The 25,221-nt window shown below is 42.4% G+C and overlaps 1 protein-coding gene across 10 annotated transcripts in view; it reads left to right on the top strand.

Annotated features, from left to right (window-relative positions):
* ZNF385D (zinc finger protein 385D) overlaps positions 1-25,221 on the top strand; it is a 583,216-nt gene that overhangs the window by 206,370 nt on the left and 351,625 nt on the right. For 2 of the 10 annotated variants that reach the window (XM_081882152.1, XM_081882151.1), the window contains one exon: positions 19,515-19,627. The exons of the other annotated variants lie outside the window; for them this stretch is intronic. The gene's annotated coding sequence lies outside the window, so the exon portion shown is untranslated. The remainder of the gene's footprint in view (positions 1-19,514; positions 19,628-25,221) is intronic. 10 annotated transcript variants of the gene reach the window in all.

The following is a 25,221-nucleotide window of genomic DNA, read 5'->3' as shown; positions in this document are numbered from 1 at the left end:
AATACTGTAGAAATACAGCCAATTACATGGTAAATCTACAGAATGTCTTGTGAAATATTTGAACACCAGCTTTCCCCTGAGGAATACATATCTTCATATTTTATGTAAAGGTACTGTTTCATTCAAGGGTAATGCAGGGCATTCCAGTCAAGTTTCTTCCACTAGGTATGCTTAAACCCAAGCACAGATGTCATTGCTCTCTGGCACTGGATAAACACTTGAGGCACGCATCTTTGCTGTGTAGATTTCCATGGAGAGTTCTTTAATTTCTTACAACTATGGGATCACCTTTAGGAAATGAAGTAAAACTGGCATGAGCAGCAGTGTGAAGTATTTACATTCTTTTCCTAAAGTTACCTTTAGCTGCAATGAGGTGCAGAAATTATGCAAAGTACCATCTTATATGTTCCTCTGATAACATTGTGTGGAATGTTTGGGAGATTGTATTGGAAGAGGAACACACATAACTTTATATTATATATTATACTGTATACTGTATTTTTCCATGTATAAGACCATATCCACCCCCCCTATTTTTTCCAAGTTTAAAATTGGGGGTTGTCTTACACACGAATAGTACATATAGGGGATTTCTTTATTTGGAATCCCCCAAAATAGGGGTCGTGTTATACACGGGGCGGGGGGGGTGTTATACACGGAAAAATACAGTATATCATTATATATATATTATAGTATATATTTTGTCTCAATACACCTACGACTCTGAATATTACTAGGAGCCAGTAGCGCCGAATTTCTAAATCACAACGTAGCCAATATCTTCCCTCCCCCTGCTGGGTATTTGGCCTATGCGTCTGTGAAATGTGCAAGACATGTGTACCACAATCCATGTGAAACATTCCACAGCCATATGTTTATTGTTGAGAGCATGTTCCAGTGCTTTGCTGGAACACGGCCTGGTATAAAACTTGTTGGTGCCTTTTCCAGCTCTGGCTTATTTTCACCTGTGTCAGTGGAAACTATGCCATAGATTTCAATGGGATCTGAAAAGGGTGGATTTTTTTTAAAAAAAGAATGCTTTCAGATAAATATTGAATTTGTACCAGCTCGTTGCACATTTTTTCCCCAGCCTACGGACATTTCCCAGGTACACCTATATGCCATATGACTGCTCTTGTGGTGAGCCTGGCAAACTAGATGCTTGGAATGAAATGTTTTTTTTTTAAAAAAAATATTTTTTATTAAGGATTTTCTTGTTTTACAGAAGTGTAGTGCCTCATTTTTTTTTCCCCCTTCTTCTTCTTCCATGTAACGTCTTTACAAATCCGTTTCATTTGTTGAGGCATTAGGGGGAGAAGAAAACAGAAAGAAAAAAGAAAGGGGGGGTGGGGAGAGGGAGGATGGATGGGGGTGGGGTCGGGTGGCGGTGTTTCTATTATGTTAAAGTATGTAGAGTTTGGTGTCAGCGTTGCTTGTGTTGTTCACTTGTGTTCCTTTGGTGGTGAGAGAGGTTGGGGTTGGCTTAGGGTGTGATTGTTTGCTTGTGATTGGCTGTGGTGATCTTTGTTTTCGTGTGTGAGTGAGGTGGGTGGGTGTTTTGGATCAGGTTAGCCATATTGATTTGTATGCTTTTGGTGGATTATTGTCGTTGTCCTGTTGGGCTGTGTATGTGATAAAGGGGAGCCATACCGGGGTGAAGGCGTCTTCTTCTGTTTGTCCCCGTGTCAGTTTCAGTTTATTAGTTAATTTTTCTAGTAGGGCTGTTTCCCATACTATTTGGTACCATTGGTCCATGCTTACTCCTGACAGGTCTCTCCACCTACTTTCAGCAGCCAGAAACACCATAACCAGACACTGGAGAGACCTGTCAGGAGTAAGCATGGACCATTCCCCCTCCAGCAAGCTTTGAAACTTAAGGTGTTCCATTTTCTTCCTTTTTCACTTTTTGAAGTTTGTATTGCTTAGCATCTGTGTTATATGCACAAGGATTATAAAGCACACAGATGGCACTCTCCATAGGTCAATACTTGGACTGTACAAAATCCTCCTAGTGCATGTAGCGTTAGGCTGCCCATGAACCAGAATAGTCTGGTGAAAGAAAATTGCGCTCTTGCTGAGAAGCAAGCAAAATGGTCTTTGAAGTGTGCATAAAAAATGAAATATGGGGTAGAGTGGAAGAGAGAACAAGTTATTAACCAGCACATTTAAAGTTTAAAGCAAAGAGAGAACAATATATCTATGCCTGTTTCATTGGCCTGCAGTTTCTGCGGTTTGAGGAAGGAAACTGAGAGATAATGTTTAAGGTGTACTGTGGATATGCTGTGCACATATTACAGTCAATGTCCCCAAAATGGTGAATGCTAACAATCCCATATGAATGGAGCAATTGTCAGAATAAGAAATATATCTCCCTACTTCTTGAACACTACACACACTAGTGAATTATGGCAACTGCATTTAAGCATGTGTCAACATTCTGCAGTGTATCTCTGAGACCTCATATAGAGAATATCCCGGGATTGTCAACATCCAATGTAACAGATATAGAACATTTTGTAAGGTGCTGGGATTTTTGAATAAGAAACTGTAGTAGCAGGCCTCCCTCCCCAAGTTCACTGTACCACCAGGGCAATGTCCAGTAAGCCAAGCTATTGACTTGATTTCCATTGCTCTGCAGCACCAACATTGCAGAGAGTCAGAGGGTAAATGTCAGCTTCCATCAACGCCCAGCAATATCAGGTGTGAAGCAGCAGCAAATAAGGTTCTAACACTCCTCATGTCAGGAGTGCTCTGATGGTGTTTCCTGCTTGGCAGGGGGTTGGACTCGATGGCCCTTGTGGTCTCTTCCAACTCTATGATTCTATGATTCTATGATTCTATAATCCTTGTCCCTGGTGTGGATCCGCTTTCCAAACAATTCCTTGCACAGTGCAGCTTGAGCTGCTATGGACTCCAGGACACCCTAATTGAACCTGTACAACCACTGGCATACCTCTGAACCACTAGCCCTTGCACATATTCAATGACACTATTTTAACAATGTTAAAAATGATAAAGTTATTCTAATAATACTGAGTGGTTGAGCAACACTGTTGGAACTGTGTCTTGATTCATTCATTTATTTTAAACTGCCCTATGGCCTATAGCTACAGCTGATGAATTGACAGTAGGTAAAACTACCACTACCAGAGGTACCACTATCAGCTTCATTTGATTGTCCTGTGAACAGTACAGAAGATGGGAAAGGAACTGAACATTTTTGACAAGATCAAATATAGCCCTCTTAACTTGCTTGATGACCATTTCTTTATCCCTTACACTGAAACTGAATTCTTACCAAGTGGTTAAATCGCAAAGTCGCAGTAGTTTGACAAGTATCCAAACCCCCTAATTGTCAAAATCATGCACGGGCTGAAAGAATAATTGCAGGACAGAATCCTTTCCATGCGAGCCACACAAATCTTTAACAGGTTATCATTGGGCAGGTGAAAAGAATAACAGCTATGGGCAGGCTCCATTTTTATCAGCTTTCAAATTACAGTGGTACCTCGCAAGACGAAATTAATTCGTTTTGCGAGTTTTTTCGTCTTGCGATTTTTTTGTCTTGCGAAGCACGGATTTTGGAAAAGCTTCAAAAATCACCAAAGTCTTCAAAAACCTCAAAAAAGGCTACCACACCGCGTGCTATGAGTTGCTCCTCGAAGTCAAGTCGCAACTGCACCCCCTGAATGCACGGTTTGAAGAAAAAGGAAACAAACTTGCAAGACAAAGGAAACAAACTTGCAATATGTTTTCGTCTTGCGAAGCAAGCCCATAGGGAAATTCGTCTTGTGAAGCAACTCAAAAAACGAAAAACTCTTTTGTCTTGCGAGTTTTTCGTCTTACGAGGCATTCGTCTTGCGAGGTACCACTGTATTATAGAGTCATCATGACAGAAGAGCAATAACAAAAATCTCCTAATATATCAAACTAAAGGCAGGGCATACAAAGCCTAAAGATGTTAAATAATAACACCCAAACTAAGATCACGACAACCATATGTCTCTAGATGTTATAGGGAGAGATTCCTGTAAATCTTAAATGAAAGTATATGAAATAAAATCCCAACATACTCAGTAGAAATGACTTCCTGCCCCTTAGAGGCCTGTAACTTAGGTGCTGTTTCCTCCTGCAATAACTAAATTGCAGAGGTTTTTATGCCATATAGTCAGATTATTTTTTAACAATGGTAGGGCATGTCTAAAGTAACTTCTTGCCCATATTTCATGTGGAAATATAAAAATGCTTATGGCAGTCAAGTCTTACAGGATCACAATTACATGAACTTTGGAGTGATGCACTTCCTTATGTTGACTATATTTTGCCTATGAACAGCTTTTTATTTTATCAGCTTTGCTATCTATTTAGCACAGGAGTTTTAAAACAGTGTCGCAGTGAGTCCCCAGAAGAGAAATCAAAATCTTAACATCCCCTGAACGTAAAATGCCTCATGTATTCCATCTTAAACGAAGCCAGAATAACTGTTGCCTACTGGCAATGTTTCTTAGAAGTAAGTTGATGTGAAAAATCAAGGCCATTTCTCCAAATAAAAAATGTATTGGAAATGAGGCAAATTAAATATGTTAGGGCTGTTTGGTGAGTATATGCCCTGAAATTATAAATGCTGATAATGATACAGTAGTCACTTGAGTCTAGGTGTGAGTAGCTGGATGTTGAAAAGGTTAAAGGAGTTGGGAGCAGGCTTATTGGTTACATTCAGCAGAGTCCTATGAAAACTCCTCTCAACCTCTGTCCCAGACATGCCAGAGAAGCTCTAGTTACTCTCGGCATTAGTTTGGCATCCATCAAAGGAGATAATACATTCTGCTTCAAATTCAATTGGGAAGAACAGTGAGGAGTTTACCGATAATATTTTAGGAGTGCCATTCTGGGCTGCTTCATGTCTGAACCCTGTTCGGGATGGTAGCCATGGTAGGCATCTGCCACACATCCCACAGATGAAAAATATTTAACTTCTAAGCTGCCTTCCTGGGTGCTTTGATGCTCATTTCGTTTCTTTGCTAATAGCATATTTTTAGCATGGTATTTCATGTAACTTAGCTGTGATTTTTAAATATTTGTTTGTAAGCCAAAATTATTATTATTTTTTTTTAAGAACAGGGAATGCTAATATATTGTCAGGGAACTGCCATCAGAGAGTCAGGTGGTGGAAGGGCTCAAGGAGGCTAGGAGAGCTTCGGATGCTGAGGAAGGAACCAGTAGGGGGAGAGGGAGAGTTCCTGCAGAAACTCAGTCGGAGGAATGGCTCCAAGATGCTTCCAGTGAGAACAGTGGGGAGGGCTCAGGACCTCCGCTGGGGACGCCTACTCCGCGCAGGAAACTGTCACGCAGAGAATCCAGAAGGAGAGTTTCCGTCAAGGAACTCTTATGTTGGCGTAAATTCTGGAAGCGCCCACTGACGGATTCTGCCAGCGATTGAGGTAGCCATGCACCCATGGCTCCGTGGACTGGGAGAGTTTAGGAACTGATGGCAAAGCTTTGAGGGCTTAAACGCTTACGCACGAGCAGCCCCCTTGTCCCATTACAGCAATCCGTCAGTCCTTGACGCTGCTTGTGCGAAGGAGAGGCATCATGAGCAACCCAACCGGAGCTGGAGGAGCAGGAGGAGCTGGAGAGGGACCAACTCTGGAGGAGAGAAACAGAGCTTTGGAGCACCAGCTGGCACTGCTAACGGCGCGGCTCGAGGAAAGGAGGGCGCAGGATGCACAGGTGAAACCCACCCCCATCGCAAGGAAGGTACCAGGGTTGGTACAGAAATTCGGGGGTGACCCAAGGAGCTACCAAGCCTTTAAGACAGAGATGCAGTATACACTGAACCTGCAATTCGATGACTTTGCCGATGAGGAATCGAGAGTGGCTTTTGTGATTGGGCACCTCGAGGGAGGGGCTAGAGATTGGGTGAGGCCCCTGATGGCATCGAATAATGATGCCTTAAAAGACTTGAGGAAATTCTTTATCGAAATGGACTTGATGTTTTCCAGCCAGATTGAACAGGGCGTGGTACGCAGACAGTTAATGGCGTGCAAACAGGGAAATCAATCAGTCCGAGAGTATTGGACACAGTTTACCATGCTTATACACAAATTGGGGTGGGACCTGTCTTCGGACCCGATACAGATGCTGTTTGAAGAAGGCCTAGCCCCAGCGGTGAAAGATGAACTTCCCCGCGCTCCCCGTCTGGAGTCCATGGATCAGCTGACCAAGGCGGCGCTTGCGATTGGAGCGCGCCAGGAGGCGAGAGCTCTGGAGAAGCGGGAAGGGAGAGGAGAGCGTTGGAATGATTTCCGCATTCCTGAGATGCCGGCGCAACCTTCCCCGCCAGTGGAACCGATGGAGATTGGAGGGGCGACCCTGCGCGGAACTTCAAATGTTAATGAAGGGCGGAAGAAGGAGGGGAAGAGCGCCAAAAAATGTTTCCTCTGTCAACAGCCAGGACATTTTGCCAGGGTCTGCCCGCAAAGGAAGGGATGGCAAGGAATGGTGGGGGCTGTGGGGAGTGAGGAGGAGGGGGTTAAGGAGCAGGTAAAAGCCAATGCCTGGCTGCCAGCGACAGGGCACAGCAGTCAGGCCAAGGATCAGTGAACGTGCCCAAGCCTGAACCCCCAAGAGCTGCTCTCGTCGTAGAGGTGCTGCTAGAGCTATCCAACGGACATCCACTCACGATAAAAGCCCTATTAGACTCAGGCAGCTCCTGCAATTTCATGAGTAAGGAGTTTGCGTCAGAGCACCAGATACAGACGCTGCCCTTAAGCCCTTCCTTGCAGGTGATAACGATTGACGGGAGGGAACTGCTGGGAGGTGAAGTAAACCAACAGACGGTCCCCATGACAATGAGAGTGGCAAGGCACACGGAAGTCATTGCATTTCATGTAGCCACACTAGCGGGACCTCCCATCATCTTGGGAATGAGCTGGCTGGCGCTACATGACCCGCTAGTGGGATGGCACCAGCGGACAGTCTCTTTTGGGTCAGCTCATTGCCTAGAGCACTGCAAGGGAAGAGGAATGCAGGGGCTGGCTAGGGCCAGTCTTGCAGGGATGGCGGTGGGGGGAAAGGGAGAAATACCCCGACAATACGCCGACCTGAGTGACGTCTTCAGTGAGAAGGAAGCAGATAGACTGCCCCCGCATAGACCCTTTGACTGTCAAATTAACCTACTCCCGGGAGCCCAGCTACCAGTGGGCAAGCTGTACGCCATGTCAGACAGGGAGATGCAGGAGTTAAGGGAGTTCATAGACAAGAACCTGAAACGAGGTTTCATCAGGGAGTCAAGAGCGGTGGGGGGCAGCCCAGTGTTTTTTGTGGACAAAAAAGACACTACTAAACCCAGGCTGGTCGTGGACTTCCGGGCCGTAAATTCGGTGTCAGAACCTGTGGCCTTTCCCATGCCCAGGATTGACGACATTTTGACCAGGGTGAGGAAGGGAAAGATTTTTACCAGGCTGGACCTGAGGGGGGCGTATAACCTGATACGGATGAGGAAAGGGGATGAATGGAAAACTACCATGTTCACCCCCTTGGGGGCCTTTGAATATCTTGTTATGCCCTTCGGATTACAGGGGGGCTCAGCCTGCTTTCAATCCTTCATGAATCACGTGCTGGGACCTTTGCTCTATAAGAACTGTGTGGCCTTCTTAGACGATGTGTTGGTCTACTCAGAGGACGAAGAGCAGCATGTCCGAGATGTCCGGGAGGTCCTAAGCAGGCTGCAAGCAAACCAGCTGTGGGTAAAACTGGAGAAGTGCCAGTTCCATACCAGAGAGGTGGAATTCCTGGGGTACCGTTTGTCAGACAAAGGATTGGCCATGGATCCAAGCAAGGTCCAAGCGGTACTGGAATGGAAGACACCCAGAACCAGGAAGGACGTGCAGAGGTTCCTGGGGTTTGGAAACTTCTATCGGAAGTTCATCAAAAACTTTGCCCACCTAACGGCTCCCATCACCGATTGTCTCAGTAGTAAGAAGAAATTTGCATGGACGGAAGAGGCGCAGCGAGCGTTTGAATGGCTAAAGAAAGCGTTCGCTTCGGAAGAACAGCTCTTGCACGTGGATCTACAGAAACCGATGAGGGTGGAAACAGATGCATCAGATCGAGCGGTAGGGGCGGTTCTGCTCCAACCGGGGAAGGATGCGTCGGACTGGAGACCGTGTGCCTTCTTCTCGCGGAAGTTGAATAAATCCGAACGGAACTACACAGTGTACGACAGGGAACTGCTCGCCATTTATGAAGCGATTCGACGATGGCGGCACCTGCTAATTGGAGCGCAGCACAAGGTCCAGGTGTGCACGGACCACAAGAACCTGGAATATTGGCGAACGGCCAGAGTACTGAACCAGAGACAAGTGCGATGGGCACAGGAATTTTCCAAATTCCATTTTGAGATTCGCTACGTACCGGGGCCAGATAACGTAAGGGCGGACGCTCTCTCTCGAAAACCAGAGTATATGGAGGGGGAGGGAGTGCCCGAAGAGAGACATGTCATCCCCAAGGACCACTGGGTGTGTGGGGCAGCATTGGTGGGGCAACGAGAACTGGTAGAAGGGACAGAGAACGATGAATACGCCCAAGATAAGCTCAGAGGGCTCAGGAGAGCCGGGGAGAACACCGGGGGGTTTGAAGAAAGGAACGGGGCGTTGTACTACAAGGGGGCCTTGTACATACCAGAAGGGGAATTGAGGGGTAGAGTACTCAAACAACTGCACGACAGCCCCACCGCGGGGCATTTTGGGCAACACAAAACAATGTGGTTAGTTACCAGGCAATTCTGGTGGCCCAAGGTGAGGGAAGATGTACGAGAGTATGTGAGGGGGTGCGACCTCTGCCAGCGAGCAAAGGGGGAGAGGGCAGCACCGGCGGGGTTGCTGGAACCATTACCCACACCCGAACGGCCATGGGAGGCAGTTTCCGTAGATTTTATGACGGATTTACCAAGATCCAAGGGGAAAACTGCGGTAATGGTAGTGGTAGACCTGTTAACCAAGATGTGCCACTTTATAGCTTGCTCACATGCGGTAACGGCAGAAGAAACCGCCAGGTTGTTTGTAAAACACATTTTTAGGTTGCATGGCGCCCCCTTGAGGGTGGTCTCAGACAGAGGGAAACAATTTACGTCCAGGTTCTGGAGGAAGCTCATGAGCTTACTGCACGTGGAGGTCAATTTCTCAACCGCCAGACACCCAGAAACTAATGGGCAGGCGGAAAGGGCAAACAGTATTCTGCAACAATATCTGAGGTGTTATGTAAATGACAGAGAGAATGATTGGGTAGAGAAATTAGCCCTGGCCGAATTCGCCTACAATAATGCGGAAAATGTGTCCACGGGCATGAGTCCATTTATGGCTAATTATGGGTGTCACCCCAGGGCCTTTCCAGGGGAAGGAGGGGAAAGATGGAGCGTACTGGCAGCGGAACATTTTGTGGAAGAAATGGAAGCAATACATCAACAGCTCAAAATGAATTTGGATAGGGCCAAGGAAGAATACAAGAAGCAGGCAGATAGGAGCAGAAGGGAAGGAGAGACCATAAGGGTGGGGGACCGGGCGTGGTTGTCAACACAAGGTTTACCGTTCAAGGGGGGTTGCAAAAAATTGCGACCAAAACGACTGGGACCCTTCGAGGTTATACAGCAGGTCAATATGGTGGCCTTTAAACTCAGGCTGCCAGACAACATGAAACTGCATCCAGTATTCCATAGGTCATTACTATCACCATACCGGGAGGGGCGGGAATTTTGGGGACGTGAAGGTGAGGTTCCCGCGGCACCGCAAGTAGAAGAGAGGGAGCGCAGCAGTCATGTAGCAGAAATACTCGACTCTCGGTGGAAGGGGAAACAGGTGGAGTACTTAGTGGCATGGGAAGGGGAACCGGAGTCCGAAAATACCTGGTTACCGGCAGAAACGGTCAAGGATGAGGTCTTAGTAGGAACATTTCATCGCCGGTTCTCAAGGAAGCCTCAGCCCTTGGCTAGGTTCTGGGAGGAACACTTCGGCACCACTGATGAGGAGGAGGAGTTCGCGGGGTTCCCAGAATCAGGACAGGAAGAGGAAGAAGAATCAGATGGGGAAGAGTATGGGGGAAGAAGGGACAGTAGTAGGTGGAGAGCGGTTTTTGAGTCATCCGAAGATGAGGAGGATTCTTTCCGGGGGTTCCCAGCCTCACCACCCAGAGAAGAGGGGGAAATGGGGGGTGAGGGGGGTCCTGGAGGGGAGGTGGATGTCAGGGAACTGCCATCGGAGAGTCAGGTGGTGGAAGGGCTCAAGGAGGCTAGGAGAGCTTCGGATGCTGAGGAAGGAACCAGTAGGGGGAGAGGGAGAGTTCCTGCAGAAACTCAGTCGGAGGAATGGCTCCAAGATGCTTCCAGTGAGAACAGCGGGGAGGGCTCAGGACCTCCGCTGGGGACGCCTACTCCACGCAGGAAACTGTCACGCAGAGAATCCAGAAGGAGAGTTTCCGTCAAGGAACCCTTATGTTGGCGTAAATTCCGGAAGCGCCCACTGACGGATTCTGCCAGCGATTGAGGTAGCCATGCACCCATGGCTCCGTGGACTGGGAGAGTTTAGGAACTGATGGCAAAGCTTTGAGGGCTTAAACGCTTACGCACGAGCAGCCCCCTTGTCCCATTACATATATGTCCTTAAAAATAAAGGAAATCCAGCAGCTAGCTGCTAGAATCAATACTGCTCTATCACTCAAAGTGAAAAGCCTGTAAGATGAATTTGGAGTAGGCATTGAAGTAGGCATTGGAGTAGGCTCCTGAAAAAGGCTTTTCATCTGTTGCTGCTGCTTGTTGAACTTTGGGAAGGTCTGGTTTATATTCTTCTGCTTTTCTGGTAGTTATTTGCTATTGTGGAAAAGCTTGTCTGGGTAAGGTGAGGGAAGCATAAGACATGTTATCACCATCCTACTCGTAGGCATGCCTCCTCCCCCCCGTTTTGTTTTGTTTTGCTACAAAGAACCGTGGCCCAGAAGAGAACATGCAGTGTTCCATGGGCTACCGTTAAACTTTAAGTCAAGGACAGTTGGTGTAATCTTATGCATATGTACTTGGAAGTAACTTCTGCTTTGTCAGCGACCTGTGCATAAAATTGCTGAATAAGATATATGACATTGTATTATTTCATCTAGACGTGTATCATCACCAAGATCTGAGTGAAGAAACCGAGTAGAATTGACCTGACTCTGCTATGCCCACCTGGGTATTCAGTGCAGTACTAGTCTATTATTATTTATTAAATTTATATACCGCCCTTCATCCAAGGAGCATAAGGGAGTTTGCAGTACAAAAACACATAACATAATAACAAAACAATACCCCACACAGTTTAAAAGACCATAGATGGTTTCATCAGCCAAAGGCCTAGGTCAGAGGTGCCCCAACTTTTTTTCAAAGAGGGCCAGATTTGATGAAGTGAACATGTGTAAGGGCCGACCGAAGTTGAGCTTTTCTTAGGATTGAAGTTGAGTTTTTTGGTTGTTTTTTTTTTACAATTTTAGCACAAACTTGTTCAGCTTTTTTGGGGATTGAAGTTGTTTTGGATTTTACCCCACGACATATACTGCCACAGGGGCCAGATTAAGTAAAACGGCGGTCTGGATTAGGCCCCTGAAATGGACTTTGGACATGCCTGGCCTAGGAGAAGAGTAAGGCTGGGCAATTATCTGGTTTTCATCATTGTGATATATCACCAGCTAAACATTGTGATATACAAATATACCATGATGTCTTAAATAAGGATGGAGCTATATAGAGGCATTGGCTGGCTTTCCCTGCATTGTGATTTTTACACCACACACACACACACACACACACACACACACACACACACACACACTTATTCATGATATATGGCCAGGTCAAGAATTATGAAACTGATATCATGATATGGAGTTCAAACCAGCTTTGGACAATATTTTGATATATCACCCTGCCCTAGTGAAGATGGATGTTTTCTCCTAGCACCCAAAGATATGAAGGTACCAAACAAGCCTCTCTGGGAAAAGCATTTCACAAATGGGGAGCCATCACAGAAAATGCCTATTCTCATGTTGCCACTCTCCAGATCTCTCATGGAGGGGGCACATGAAAAAAAGGCCTCAGATTATAATTGCAGGGTCTGGGTCCTAGTCTAGGCTGGAGGACTGGGTGCAGGGGAGAATTGTTATGTTTTATATAATGACCATTTTGAACACCAGGAAACCTCTGCATTGGGCCATATAGGTACAATATATTTTTCCAGTTTGTCTGTTGCTAATTTCTAATTCATTGAGAGAAGCTTTTTCTGTTGGATTCCCATGTGAGTAGTTGCTGCCAGGTTGAAATCCTCCCACATGTCTAGTGATTAAATATAATTCCCCTTTCTGCAACCCCAACCTTCAAAACTTTCTTACTATAAAAACATGGTTTGGCTTTCTTCTTCTTCTTAATATCAAATAACACTGTAACCATAACCCATTAAGAATCAATTAGCACCATCACAGTGTGAAACAGATTTTTATAAGAACCAACCTGTCTCGACAGTTTTTCTTTGTATTGTCAGTTTTTCACAACATTTACCCAAGGAAAGAATGATCACAACTTCGAGCTAAACTTGGATTTATGTCAGCTGTAACAACCACTCCGTCAATAAAAACTGAAATGGAAATATATTGATTTGATTTACATGCCAGCGCCCTCTCTGAGTGTTGTGAATCAAATTCCCAGGAGTTTAAGGATTTAAATAATAAAAACTGGGTTTATTTACTCAAGTTTCGGAATTTAAAAATAAGTGGGCTTCTAATGTTCTATGGATTTTATGATTATTGATGATATGGAAACTAGGAAGTTAGATGGAGTGATTCAGGCTTATTGGACTACTTTAGGCTTAAAGAATATACATCGGGAGGAAACAATTATGCTGATGATGGAACATATATTGTGCCTGCTGAATAGCCCTGAAGGCAGTAAAGGTATGCTTTGCTACCTTGGTTGAGTCTTCAGGTAGCCATGCAGCCAAGAGGTACAACGCCTGTTAACACCTGCCCCAGTAAATAGTATGTTGGAAGCCTCAGAAACCTACTGTGACAATTCTGCTAGGCACTTTGAGGACAGAATTGCTTCTCTCCATAGCTACATCAAAGCCACTGTTGGGACAGATCCAAGTGAGGTGACCAGTGCAACACACTGTGCAGTGCTGTGTGCTTTTGTTTATTTATTTATCCCAGGTTGTGTGCTTTACATACAGTTTTCAGATTTTATGTTCACCACAGCCTTGTGACTGCAATGAACAATGCAGGCTATGCAGTTTTTCCCCTATAAATAGTAGTGACATTCAACAGTGAGAGTGGTTTAGAACTGCAGGCTGGATTCCAATTAAAGTTAGTTGCTCTTATGTCCATTGAAATCATTGTCCGTATACTTAGCTGTGGCTAATGTATGTCCTGTTTCCTTCCATGGGAGAGAAGTACAGACAACAACCGTTTTGCACGGGGGTTACTTTCCTGAACCCCTAGTGCGTCAGCGGAGCGTGCATAAGCCCGTTACGCCCCTTGTCTTGGAAGTTGGGACAACTTTCATAATCCTAAATGGCCAGGACATAATAATGCATCCAATGCAGTGTTGTTGGTGATTGTATAGCTGAGGGAACAGTGAATGGATCATGCATGAAGTCTCATTAATGTACTAAGTCCTGTGCATGAATCCCTAAACTTTTTTTTGTATCCCTCCCTAAATTCATTACTTTGTTTTGTTATTTGCTTTGTCCTGTGGTGTCCCTTCTACTAGCTATTTTAATTCTTTACTGAGTGCCCTCTCAGTGTAGCAGCCCAGTTGTGGCGCACTCTATCCAGAGATGCCAGGCAAATATATTTTTATTTTCTCAGACTTCTTTATTTAAAATGTTCATCCACTTGATTGATTATGCTGCCTTTGCGATCTGTGCCCTTTTAGTTTATTATAATAGTAGTAGTAGTTGTTATATTTGTATGCCACCCATAAGATTGGGTTGCCCCAGACACTCTGGGCAGCTCCCAACAGAATATTAAAAACACGATAAAACATCAAACATTAGAAACTTCCCTAAAATAAACAAACTGCTTTATATGCCCTGAATTGAACCCCTGTATTCTCTGAATTAGCCTGGTCATAATCCTGCCCAATCTATTTTATATTCTCCCTTGATCAAGCTAAGCTGTGCCACCCACATTCTGGCTTGCCCTTTGACACACATTAAAGATTCTCCATCATGCTGCAAATTAGAGGCTCTTCACATTAAGAACATTTTCTCCCAGATTCAACTGATTCAACATGTCTGGCTTTTAGTTTATGTACTAAGTACCTATCAAAGAACCTGCTCTGACAAGTAAAAGCTCTATTCCCTTGATGCTAGCTCAGATTTGTGGCTGGGGCTGAAATAACACTGATGTTTGCACATCATTATTTGCTTTGGCTCCTTCCTGGCTAAGAGCTATATTTAAAAAAAACGGAAAAAAAACCCTTCCAAATTATTCTTATAACCATATTTGACTATTAATGCATACAGGGAACAATCCTATTGACTAAAAATTAACTTTTCATGACGCATTCACTCTACATATATTTTAAGCAGTAAGTGCTTGCAGCCAAACAGCTAAAAGAAGTACTGCTCACACTGCGAAAGCAACAGAGAATGGCAGCAAGTTTACATTTCAGCTGCATTGCAGCGAGGACCTGAAAAACAGCAAAAGCCATGTCCTGGGATAGTCATAAAAGCCATGCACGTCCAAATAACTAGTGGGAGCCAGTGCAGGTTTATATGAGAGTAGAAGAAATAGTTTTGTTTATAGCTGGCCCAAGAGACAAGTTAGGTGTGCAGGAGCATGCAGCTCCTGAAAGATAAATGCTAAACTGGTTACAGATGAAATTATGGAGGATTTTCCGTTATGCTCTACAAACAAGTTCTCCTCCAGTCCTACCCAAACAAAAATTGAATTACTTTAGTTGTAAAGTGAGTACTGATATATTCCCCTTTAGCCAGATATCATCTGGGGTGAATCATGAAAGAATCTGAGCATGGCGTAAAGCAAACCTTTATTGTGAAAATGAAGTGTGGGTGTATTGTGTTCGCTTGAGAGTTAGAAGTTCTACCCCCTGAAAATATGACCTAGCACTATTAAATTAATGCTGACAAACGTAAGGGTATATTGCCTTTCCCTAAAGTCTTGATTTTATTTCCTTTACTCATAACTTCTTCTCCAGCACTCTGAGGACCTCATGGCCCGTAGGCCACAACTGATTGGGATAAAACGAGGGTAAATACTGACCAAAGTTTATTAGTATTGATTTTTGGAACTTGCATCCCTAGTAAATGTTCTGAAGTGTAAAAATAGAAAATGAATGTCAGCTACAACAAAGTGAAGCATAATTGCGACAAATAATGTTAGTTCCAGTCACTTAGGTTTAATTTTGCGCTTATTCTAAGGAAGTTGCTTTCATGTTGCATCCTGCAGCTAAATTAATACTTTTCTTAAATAATTATTTTTGATCAATGAACTGTGCATAAAATAAATGTGCTGAAGTCTGTCAAGTGAGGAATAAGAACTGTAAATGTGCCATGGTTTAAACCAAAGCTTAGTTTGTTGCTGATGTTAAGCAATAAAATAAAATAAATTATCCAAACCTAACAACTGCACAATACTGATTATTTTGTCGGTTGTTATTGGCTGCAACTGAACAGAGTAAAGTGCTCTTAACCCTATTGATTTCAATAGTCGTATGCATGATTTAACCTGAGTTGGATTGTGGTCATCATATTTGTGTAACTAGATACCAAAGCTAGTACGAGCAATGTAAAAATTACTGTAAGTAATTCATGGTTATTCATATGCCTATTGATCATGTGAATGACTACAAACACATTTCTGTAGTGAGCAAAACATTTCCTCCCCAAACCTCACATTTCAGTTGTTGGTTCCATAGTTGTGTCAATTACTTAGTAAATAGTTGGGAATACAAATTACCACAATACTTGTTATAATTTCTTTTAAAATCCTTTAAAGTTGATAGCAAGTGGAAGCTAGGTTGTGTTTAGTTTATAGCAATGGGGGGGGGGGGGAGAAAACACACCTTTTATGTATCTTCCTTTCTTGTTTTTTAATGTTTATGTATTGTACAGATTTTTGGTGAGAGATGTAATTTGAAATATGATGGTGTGTAATATGAAATATAACTGGATCATAAAGATTGGTAATTTAGGTGTTTGTATGTAAATTATAACTTATTTATTTCACAAATTTGAAATAACAGTGATTACTTTTTAATGTTGGTAAAACTATATAATTTTAATACTATAAGGTCCTGGTATTATCTTTGAATAATTTATTTGAGTTGATATTTTTAAACTTGACAATTCATTTCCTCCTTCTCTATGCAATGGCAATATATATTATTATATTTACAATCAATATGCATTTTAAAAAATAAGATTGGCTCAAACTAGAGACTGCTAATGATTGGCTGCATGAATATGATGTCATTTGGCTCTTCCTCTAGTTACTAATGGGGTTGTTGATATTGAGCTGGATTTTCACTGTCCTGATTCAGTTTGCAGACTGAAAATCTTTTCTTGGCAGGGCAGGCCATAAAGTGAGATGGTTACAGTATTTTTGGAGAGTGAGCTGAGAAGTCATTTGCTGATACAGCCAGTATCAGTGTGTTTTCAGTGGTTAATTTGTTTCCCCTATGCATCCTGGCTTCTGCAGTGTGGAGAGTAATATGTGCTGTACAAAGTTAAAAGGGATGTTCTTGGATCAACTATGCTGTGCTGAACCTGTACAGATATGTCGAAAGCAGCCTTCTCCCCCTCTGTCCGCCCCTCTCTTTATAGAACTTAGAGGGAAATTGTGCTGCAGTGGGGTTGTGCTCACCCTAATAACTGAACACAGTGACCAAAGGAGTCTCTCTCTCTCTCTTTGCGTTCAAACTTACTAGGTTTTCCCATTGCCTGCAAGCAAGGCAGAGGAAAATGTGAAGTGGGTCTGTGAAAATAGCAAGCAGGGATAGGCACAGCAGTACTCCTCAAGGGAAAACTTTGGAGAAACCTTTTCTCCTCAAGAAAAAGATGTAAACTCGTGTATCTAGCTGGGAGGAGTGTTTTTTTCTGAGCGATAAATGACTGATAGGGATTAATTAGCATTGCCTCTCTGCACACATTTTTTGTTTGCATTAAAACAGTTTGGAAAGTTACACAGAACTGGGTGAAATGTGTTTGTTTATAGACAGAAAGTTTGGTTACAGACAGAAAGCAATTGTGGTAACTCAAAGCACTTTACATTAACAATTAAAAACGGAAACCTAAACACACACACACACACACACACACACACACACACACACATATGTAAAAGTTGTTGTGCATATCTTGCAATATTCTAAAAAGTATTGCCCAGTTTAAATAAGACCTCAGATGCAGAAAAACACACTCACTTATGTATGTTTCACGTGTCACGGCACTTTAACAACCCTTTAAGATACGATGGTTCTTTATAGGAAAAGCAATTTATGGCCCTGAAGGAACCTTGCTGGAGTGCAGCTGCTGTCAGCTGCAGAGCTTAAGTACTCTTTAACTCAAGCCATGTGAAACTCTGCATGGTTCAAGCACTGTTCATGCCCTTCTACACAGCACCTCATTACACAGTACCTACTATCTATGCACCCCAGTGATGACATAACTTCACACCTGAGATGGACCTGACCGTATGCTGACAACTGCCACACCCACATCACCACCACAGAGCACTGAATGTGGCATGTCTGCACTAAATCACTGCACACACAGCCACTAGGATATGTAAATGGAGACCACAACTCAGACGATATGACACAGATTATGGGACTATATCTTTCTGGCTCTATGTTTTGCACTTTGAAGACAAAGTAGATGTTTGTCTTGAAGTTTGGCTTTGCGTAGCTGGCACAAGAGGGTCCAGGATGGATGGGCAGCATGGTTTGGGGGAAGAGGGGCTTTAACTCACTGCCCTAGCTGTGATGGTAATCAGAATTGTCCCCCACCATGCCAACAATTTGCAATGGAAGCAAAGCTCCCATTGGGGCTCTACAGGATTTCTCATATAAATTTGTGATTAACCCCCCCCCCTAAATCCTGGCAAATTGCCATACTTTCCTTCTACAGATTTGTTTCATTTATTAAATAGGTTAGTTTCGATTTTGTATAAACTTTGTTCATGAGTCACAGTGCTTGCTTGAATTATCAATGTTATGAGCAGAATATTTACAGATAAATATCTAACTTGTGTTTTTAGGCATTAGTATCTGATATACACCATTTCTGCAAAACCGAAAGTTCAGCTCAGTCCATAAGAAATTAATTACCTAATGCAATTTGTTTTGCTTAGAGCTGCATCTGAGGAAGCTTTAGATAAAGTGAATGCAGGGTAATGACATGTTGAAAATACTTTGCACCAATCCTGTGGAGGTCTGAGGGTATTTCTCCTTCCCATTAAGTTTCAAGTGATACATTTTATTGAATTGTATATGGAAATTAACAGATAAATCAATATAATCTCTCCTATTTGTTCAAATACTAAATCTAATTTTGTGTGCTGCCTACACTTTTCAATTTTTATCAAGATCCATTCTTATAATTAAATGTGTGTGTGTGTGTGTGTGTGCGTGCGCGCGCGCGCGCCTTTCAAATTGAAACCTGATTATTAAACTACAAAATGCATATATTTCTGGCTTACTGCTGTATGAACCATCCTACTCTTCCAGCTTTTAAACAATTCCAAGGAAGCGTCCCAAATTCAGGTAAATTAAGTAAACATAAATGGAATTCTATCCAAAACAATGGATTGTGTGGTTGGTTAATTTGCACCATTAGGAACACTCAAACCACCCACTTTTCCCATTCAACAAAAGCAAAAGACAAGTGGGCCTCCCTTTGAAAGGCACTACTTTCCTGTATGGAGGACCAGGATAATGGGTTTCACTACCATGACCTGCTTTTGACTTTCCTTTGTCAGCACCTGCCAGTTTGTAAGCACATACAGAATGTTGGATTGCATGGACTGACTTGGCAAGATGTTTATGCTGTTACATTATGCTCCAAACCAAACAGAAGATACTCAACGTCGGCATAGAGACTAGAACAAATATAGACGCAGATATGGGTGTTTCTGAAAACATAGAAGGGATATTGCACCCCCCCCATCCACTGCTTTAACCTTTCAGTACTGGTGTACTTTGGAGATTAGGTATTTTATGGTAAGTACTATCATTAGGATAAAAAAGGAACAGCAGTGATAAGCTGGATGGAGATAGACTTGAGCATTGAAAATGCATTTGCGCATCTGCAGTCACATAAAATTGTAACTAAACCATAGTAAATGTAGGTACATTCAATATGAGTTTTTTCGGGGGGGGGGGACTTCAGCAGGTGCAAGGAATTCCTTGCAGGCTAAGAAGATAGAGACACAGTAAGATGTAAGGACAGCAAAAGCACCACTCTTGTTTTTCATTACAGGAAACGAATACTCTGGAAGGCTTGAGAGCGAGGTGCATGCACCTTCGTAACAAGACAGGATGGAAGCATACCAGTAAATTAAGCAGGGAGGCAGCTGCCAACACAATAAACATGTGAGTAAAAGAATATTTGTGCCATCCATGCTGCCAAACTGATGATAACATATGGCCTGCAAGATTTTGAACTATTTTCTGAAAACACTCTGAAAAGGCTCTGTGCCTCACCATGTACACATTGCTGTCAAGTGGCATGACTATTCAGAAGGATACAAATTGTTAAATACTTAAATAATTCCCAGAAGAATGGCTATGCTTCTCTGTTGCAGAAAAACAACTCCCTAGAGACCAACAAATTGCATATCTTAGAATGAACCACATGAAAGTCAGTTTCATTAGATGCATGAAGTCTTTTCCTGAGTTGTGTGTGTGTGTGTTGTAAAGAATGAAATCAGAAGGAAAGGAAATGCAGAAGGTGCAGACTGTGATGATTATATTATTGATGGTAGACACACACATACACACACAATTGTTATTGATCCTGGCACTGTTAAATCAATTTGTCTACCTGGGACATAGATCAGTTGCTTGTTTGGGACAGAGTTGCACTCCTGATTAGCAGGTACATAGTGGGGTACTCCATCTCTGTCACTAGAAGCCCAAGTTACCTTTTGTGGTCAAGAGGTGTTTTCTACCAGTTTGGGCTGGTGCTCATTTGTGACTGCAGTGGTCCATGCATTGGTAAGCTCAAGGCTTGATTACTGCACTTTCTGTGAGGCTGCCCTTGCATCTGGTCTAGAAGTTTCAGCTAGTGGAAAATGCAACAACCAGACTGCTCACAGGATTAGTGGCCCCAATCACAGTGGTGCAGGGTAGGGGGTGGTATGGTGTGGGTGGTGGGGCAGGCCGGGTAAAGAGCACATGGCACAGGCAGCTAGTGACTATGCCATGGGCCAGCCCCTCCTTCATCCTTGGGAATTATGGTTGTCCTTCAGCCAGCCCTCAGGTCTCTGGCTGCTGTTGCTGAATGTCAGGTTGGCTTGAAGCAGGCATAGGCAAACTTGGCCCTCCACATGTTTTGGGATTACAACTCCCATCATCCCTAGCTAACAGGACCAGGGGGCAGGGATGATGGGAATCATAGTCCCAAAACACCTGGAGGGCCGAGTTTGCCTATGCCTCGCTTGGAGTAAGGCCTCACCACACATGCCTTATGCAAAGAAATTTGATGCAGTCAATGCAGAATTGGACCCTAATAATTAAAATATATTGTTGATTTTGAAATGGATAGGTCAAGTTCATGAAACATTTTGAAGTGATTTACTGGTTCTTTGAACAGGACAGTGTTAACTGGTTGGTGAGCGAAAACAAGAACCACCCCTTGTTTTCTTTTCAATGTGAATTCGAGTTTTCCAGACTCCCCTCACCACTGCCCCACCCCTCGAATCAAGCTAAAACTGACTTAGACAACTGGTTGGTGTAATGCCAATATCTTCAGAAGCAAATTGAGACAGAACTAGATTCTGAAGTAGGAGACATCTCTTTATAGAATAAAGCATTAACTAGTAATAGGGCTTTGCAGGGAGCTGTCATAATTAATAAGCACCCGCGCAAAAGGCTTGCTTTGTTAAATACAGTGTAATCCTTACAGGAGTTATTGCATGCAATAATTAACTTGATTACAGAAGGCAGAAGGGGAAAAAAGTCTCAGACTAATCAAAGCACCCTCTGTAACTCATAGGCTTTAATAATTATTATTTTCCCTCTTACAAACTGCAGGTGCTTCGTTATGAGTTTTGAGAATAACTAAATGCTTGTCCTTAAGATTTGATTAATATTTAGGAGTTGTTTTAACGTCACAGAACGCATTAATCAGATCTTTAATTTTTGGATCATTTTCCTGTTTGATTGGGGATAAAGTACTCATCAAAATGAATTAAACAGGCCATTTCAGTGCAGAAAGTTTGGCTAGTTCCTGGCTGTGGAGTTCAGGGCCATTGTGTGTGGTTCAACTTTCTTTTGAGGGACGAAATACTTGAATATAATGCAGGTAAAAAAAATATTAAGGACTGTGCAACAAAGTAGTTCTCTGAGGCTGTAATATTATTGTCCACTTAAAATAAAGGGATTCTCTAACTCTTACAGCACTGTAGTTACTCGCAAAAAGCACATGAGTCATATTTATAGGATTTTGAGACATTGCTTTTTGGTTGACACACATAAGGGGTGCATCAGTTCTGGGTGATCAGAGCTCTGCAACCTAGGCATTTATTTATAAAGAAATGTCTACCTCACTTCTAAGTGGCTTACAGAATCACTAAAACACACCAACTCAATATATACAGTAATAAAGCCCATTATGTCTTTAAAACAGTATTGCATATTAGGAGCACCATAGAAGTTTATAAGCAGGGAGATAAAAATGGTAAACAACACTGGAAATGTGACAAAATACAATAAAATAAAAAAGTAACCCTGTCCCAAGTCATGTAGGACTTTGTAGGTCATAATCAGTACTTTGAATTCTGTCCAGATGTGGACCCAGCCACTAAAGCTACAAGACTGGCCCTGGTCAATGTTCTGGCTGCAGAATTCTTAAAGAGTATTCTGAAGTTTCCAAATACCCTTCAAGTGTCTCTAATTTCCAGGGACAGTTCCAGATTTACAGATGCTGTCTCAGTTTCTAATTTGATCCCAAAATGTCCCGCTTTTCCTTATGACGTCCCTATTTCCATCGGAGAAATGTTGGAAGGTATGGAGTTATCCGACCCCATAGCCATCTGAAGCAGGCATCCCCAAACTCGCCCCTCCAGATGTTTTGGGACTACAGCTCCCATCATCCCTAGCTAACAGGACCAGTGGTCAGGGATGATGGGAATTGTAGTCCTAAAAAACATCAGGAGGGCTGAGTTTGGGGATGCCTGATCTGAAGGCAGCCCTGTATGGGGAAGGTTTTTTATGTTTAATGTTTTTTTATGTTTTTATGTATGTTGGAAGCTGCCCAGAGTGGCAGAGAGTCATATTTATGACTACTACTACTACTGCTAATGGAATAGGACGTTCCCATTCTCATCGGAGGAATGTTGGAGGGCATGTCCTTGAAATGTAGCCCCATGTAGTCCAAACAACATTACTACTCACTACAGTAGTCCAAACAACATATATAGGTGGTTTCTATGGCCAGACTGCATGTGCTGATTCACCAACACCACTGTTTGAACTCTGCCCCATCAATCAGGAAATATTTTTAGCCCCTCAAAAATTCTAATGGATCAATACAAAATATTTATTACCGTATTTTTCGCTCTATAAGACACACTAGACCATAAGACGCACCTAGTTTTTGGAGGAGGAAAACAAGAAAAAAATTATTCTGAATCCCAGAAGCCAGAACAGCAAGAGGGATCACTGCGCAGCGATCCCTCTTGCTGTTCTGGCTTCTGGGATAGCTGCGCAGCCTGCATCCGCTCCATAAGATGCACACACATTTCTCCTTACTTTTTAGGAGGGAAAAAGTGTGTCTTATAGAGCAAAAAATACGGTACTTTAACAGTGAAATCCTAAGTAAAATAATAGTATAATCATGGCTAATAAAAATGTGCTTAATTAAAATACCAGGAAAAATATAAGTTGAGAATCCCCCCTCCCATGCCATTAGGCTGAAAATAGCTGGGGACTTCTAGAAATAACCAATTTTCCTTCCATGAACCAGAAAGGTAGCGATATAAATTTACTTTGAAACCATGATAATGGCAATCCAAGTGATGTTGACATCAGCCAGGTGTTTCTTGCCATTGCTGTAAGAGCAACAGTTACTGTTTAATTCTAATGCAGTAAGATAGCCTGCAGCTAAATAATACATTTCTGTTAGCAATTATTTAGCACAATCCTGAACTGCAAATAAATTTACATAAAAATTTGTCTCTTGTAGAGAGTACTTACAGGGAATGTAATTGGATGTAGAGAGAAATAAAATGGCTCCAAATGGATGAAATGTTTGCATTACAAGAGCATTAGCATTCCAAAATCCTTTATAGAAATATAAACATATACATTGCAGTGTTTAAATACTAAGCAGGCATATATAATATTTAATGATGTGCCATCAAAGCTATTGCTTTTTGTACAAAAGAAGAAATGTATGCATTGGAATACTTTTTGAAATCTCACTTCTTTCTTATGCAAGGCTGGAATATCAATTTTTACCCTTGCATCTCTTTTCCTCCACTTGCTTTCCATTCTTATTTCTATCATTGTCAAATTTCAGATAGCAAGTTTCCTGAAGAATGAGCCTTCCAATTTTGCTTACACTGCTCTGTAAAACAGCATGTACAATGAAGATATTAATAATAATAATAATAATAATAATAATAATAATAATAATAAAAAAATTCCCAATGATCTAGAGACATACATTCTACTTTGGGATTCTTCTTTCCCCTTTTGTGTGTGGAAGTAACGGTAGTTTATTCTCAAGTTCAAGCTCTTAGCTCTTATGTTCAACTATTGTAACTTCTATTATCTGTGATCTAGAGTGCTGGTACACATTTTTAAAACTAAGGAAATGCATCAACAAAAATGCGATAAAAGAGGTCATATATTTGCATATGCTAATTTATTTGTTAATTTGTACAAATTTAGCAATAATGACTGTAATTTTAAATTTGCATCATAGTGGGGGAGACTATGACTTGTGTACCTCCTCAGTCTGCTTTCTAGGTGCTGACTGTTGGAAGGATATTTGAAGGCCCTTGTACTTCCTTCTTATGTTTCTTTTGAGCCATAATTAGACTGGGCAGTTGCTTTAAACAGAGGACTCCTTCAAATAGAAGATTGCTTTCTGTAAAGAAGGACATTTCACCACCTTATGCACGTAGAATTATTGTTGCTAAATACTGTGAGCAGATTGCTTGCTTAAGAATAAGACCTAGTTAGAAACCTACCTGCATTCGTAACTTTTGGAACTGGAAACTGCACGGCGCTCAGAAGAGATGTGGTTATTTAAAACAGTGTTATCTTTCTCTTTGATTTGTCAGTGAGGCTGATGTTTGGCTGAATCATCTGCCTGACCCACTTAGCTCCAGAGGTTACCACTTTGGAGTGGGAGCCTGCACACAGCAACCCCACTGTGTGTATGAACCAGACCTAAGTGAAGAAAGAAATGTATGAATCCACTCTCGAAAGTGCAGTTAGAGTAAATCTGACCTCTTTACAAGCTGGAAGTGGAGCAAATCAATTTTTTTTTTAAATAAACACTTTAGAGGTCAATGTTACATAGCAATTCATATGGGCTGGCATTTAAGCAGAGATTAGCTTCTTCATGACAGGACAATGACTGACACCTCCCCTAGCAAGAGGACTGAGGGCAGGGAAACACCAGAGAGCTGTTATTTAATGGACTGCACTAAATGTCTTAGTCTTTAAGTTGTAACAATACTATTTCTCATTTTCAGGGAAAAAAATATTGTTACTGTACAAATAATAGAACTGGGTTATAACCATATTAATGTTAGCTGTACTTGAAGCAGACTCATTGAGTAGAGTGTGACACCTCTTGAGTGTGACTTTGTTGGATATCACCCAGTGTTTCTCCATAATAAAATACTATTTATTCATATTCCAACATATTTCTTGGGCTTAGGGGTTGGCTCGTTGGGATATACTGTAAACACATAGGGCGTCATACAAACCCAGCAATATGATATTAATAA

The sequence above is a fragment of the Podarcis erhardii genome, assembly GCF_964252035.2.
Source record: "Podarcis erhardii genome assembly, chromosome: 12".
NCBI lineage: Eukaryota > Metazoa > Chordata > Lepidosauria > Squamata > Lacertidae > Podarcis > Podarcis erhardii.
This window is presented reverse-complemented; position numbering and strand designations above follow the sequence as displayed.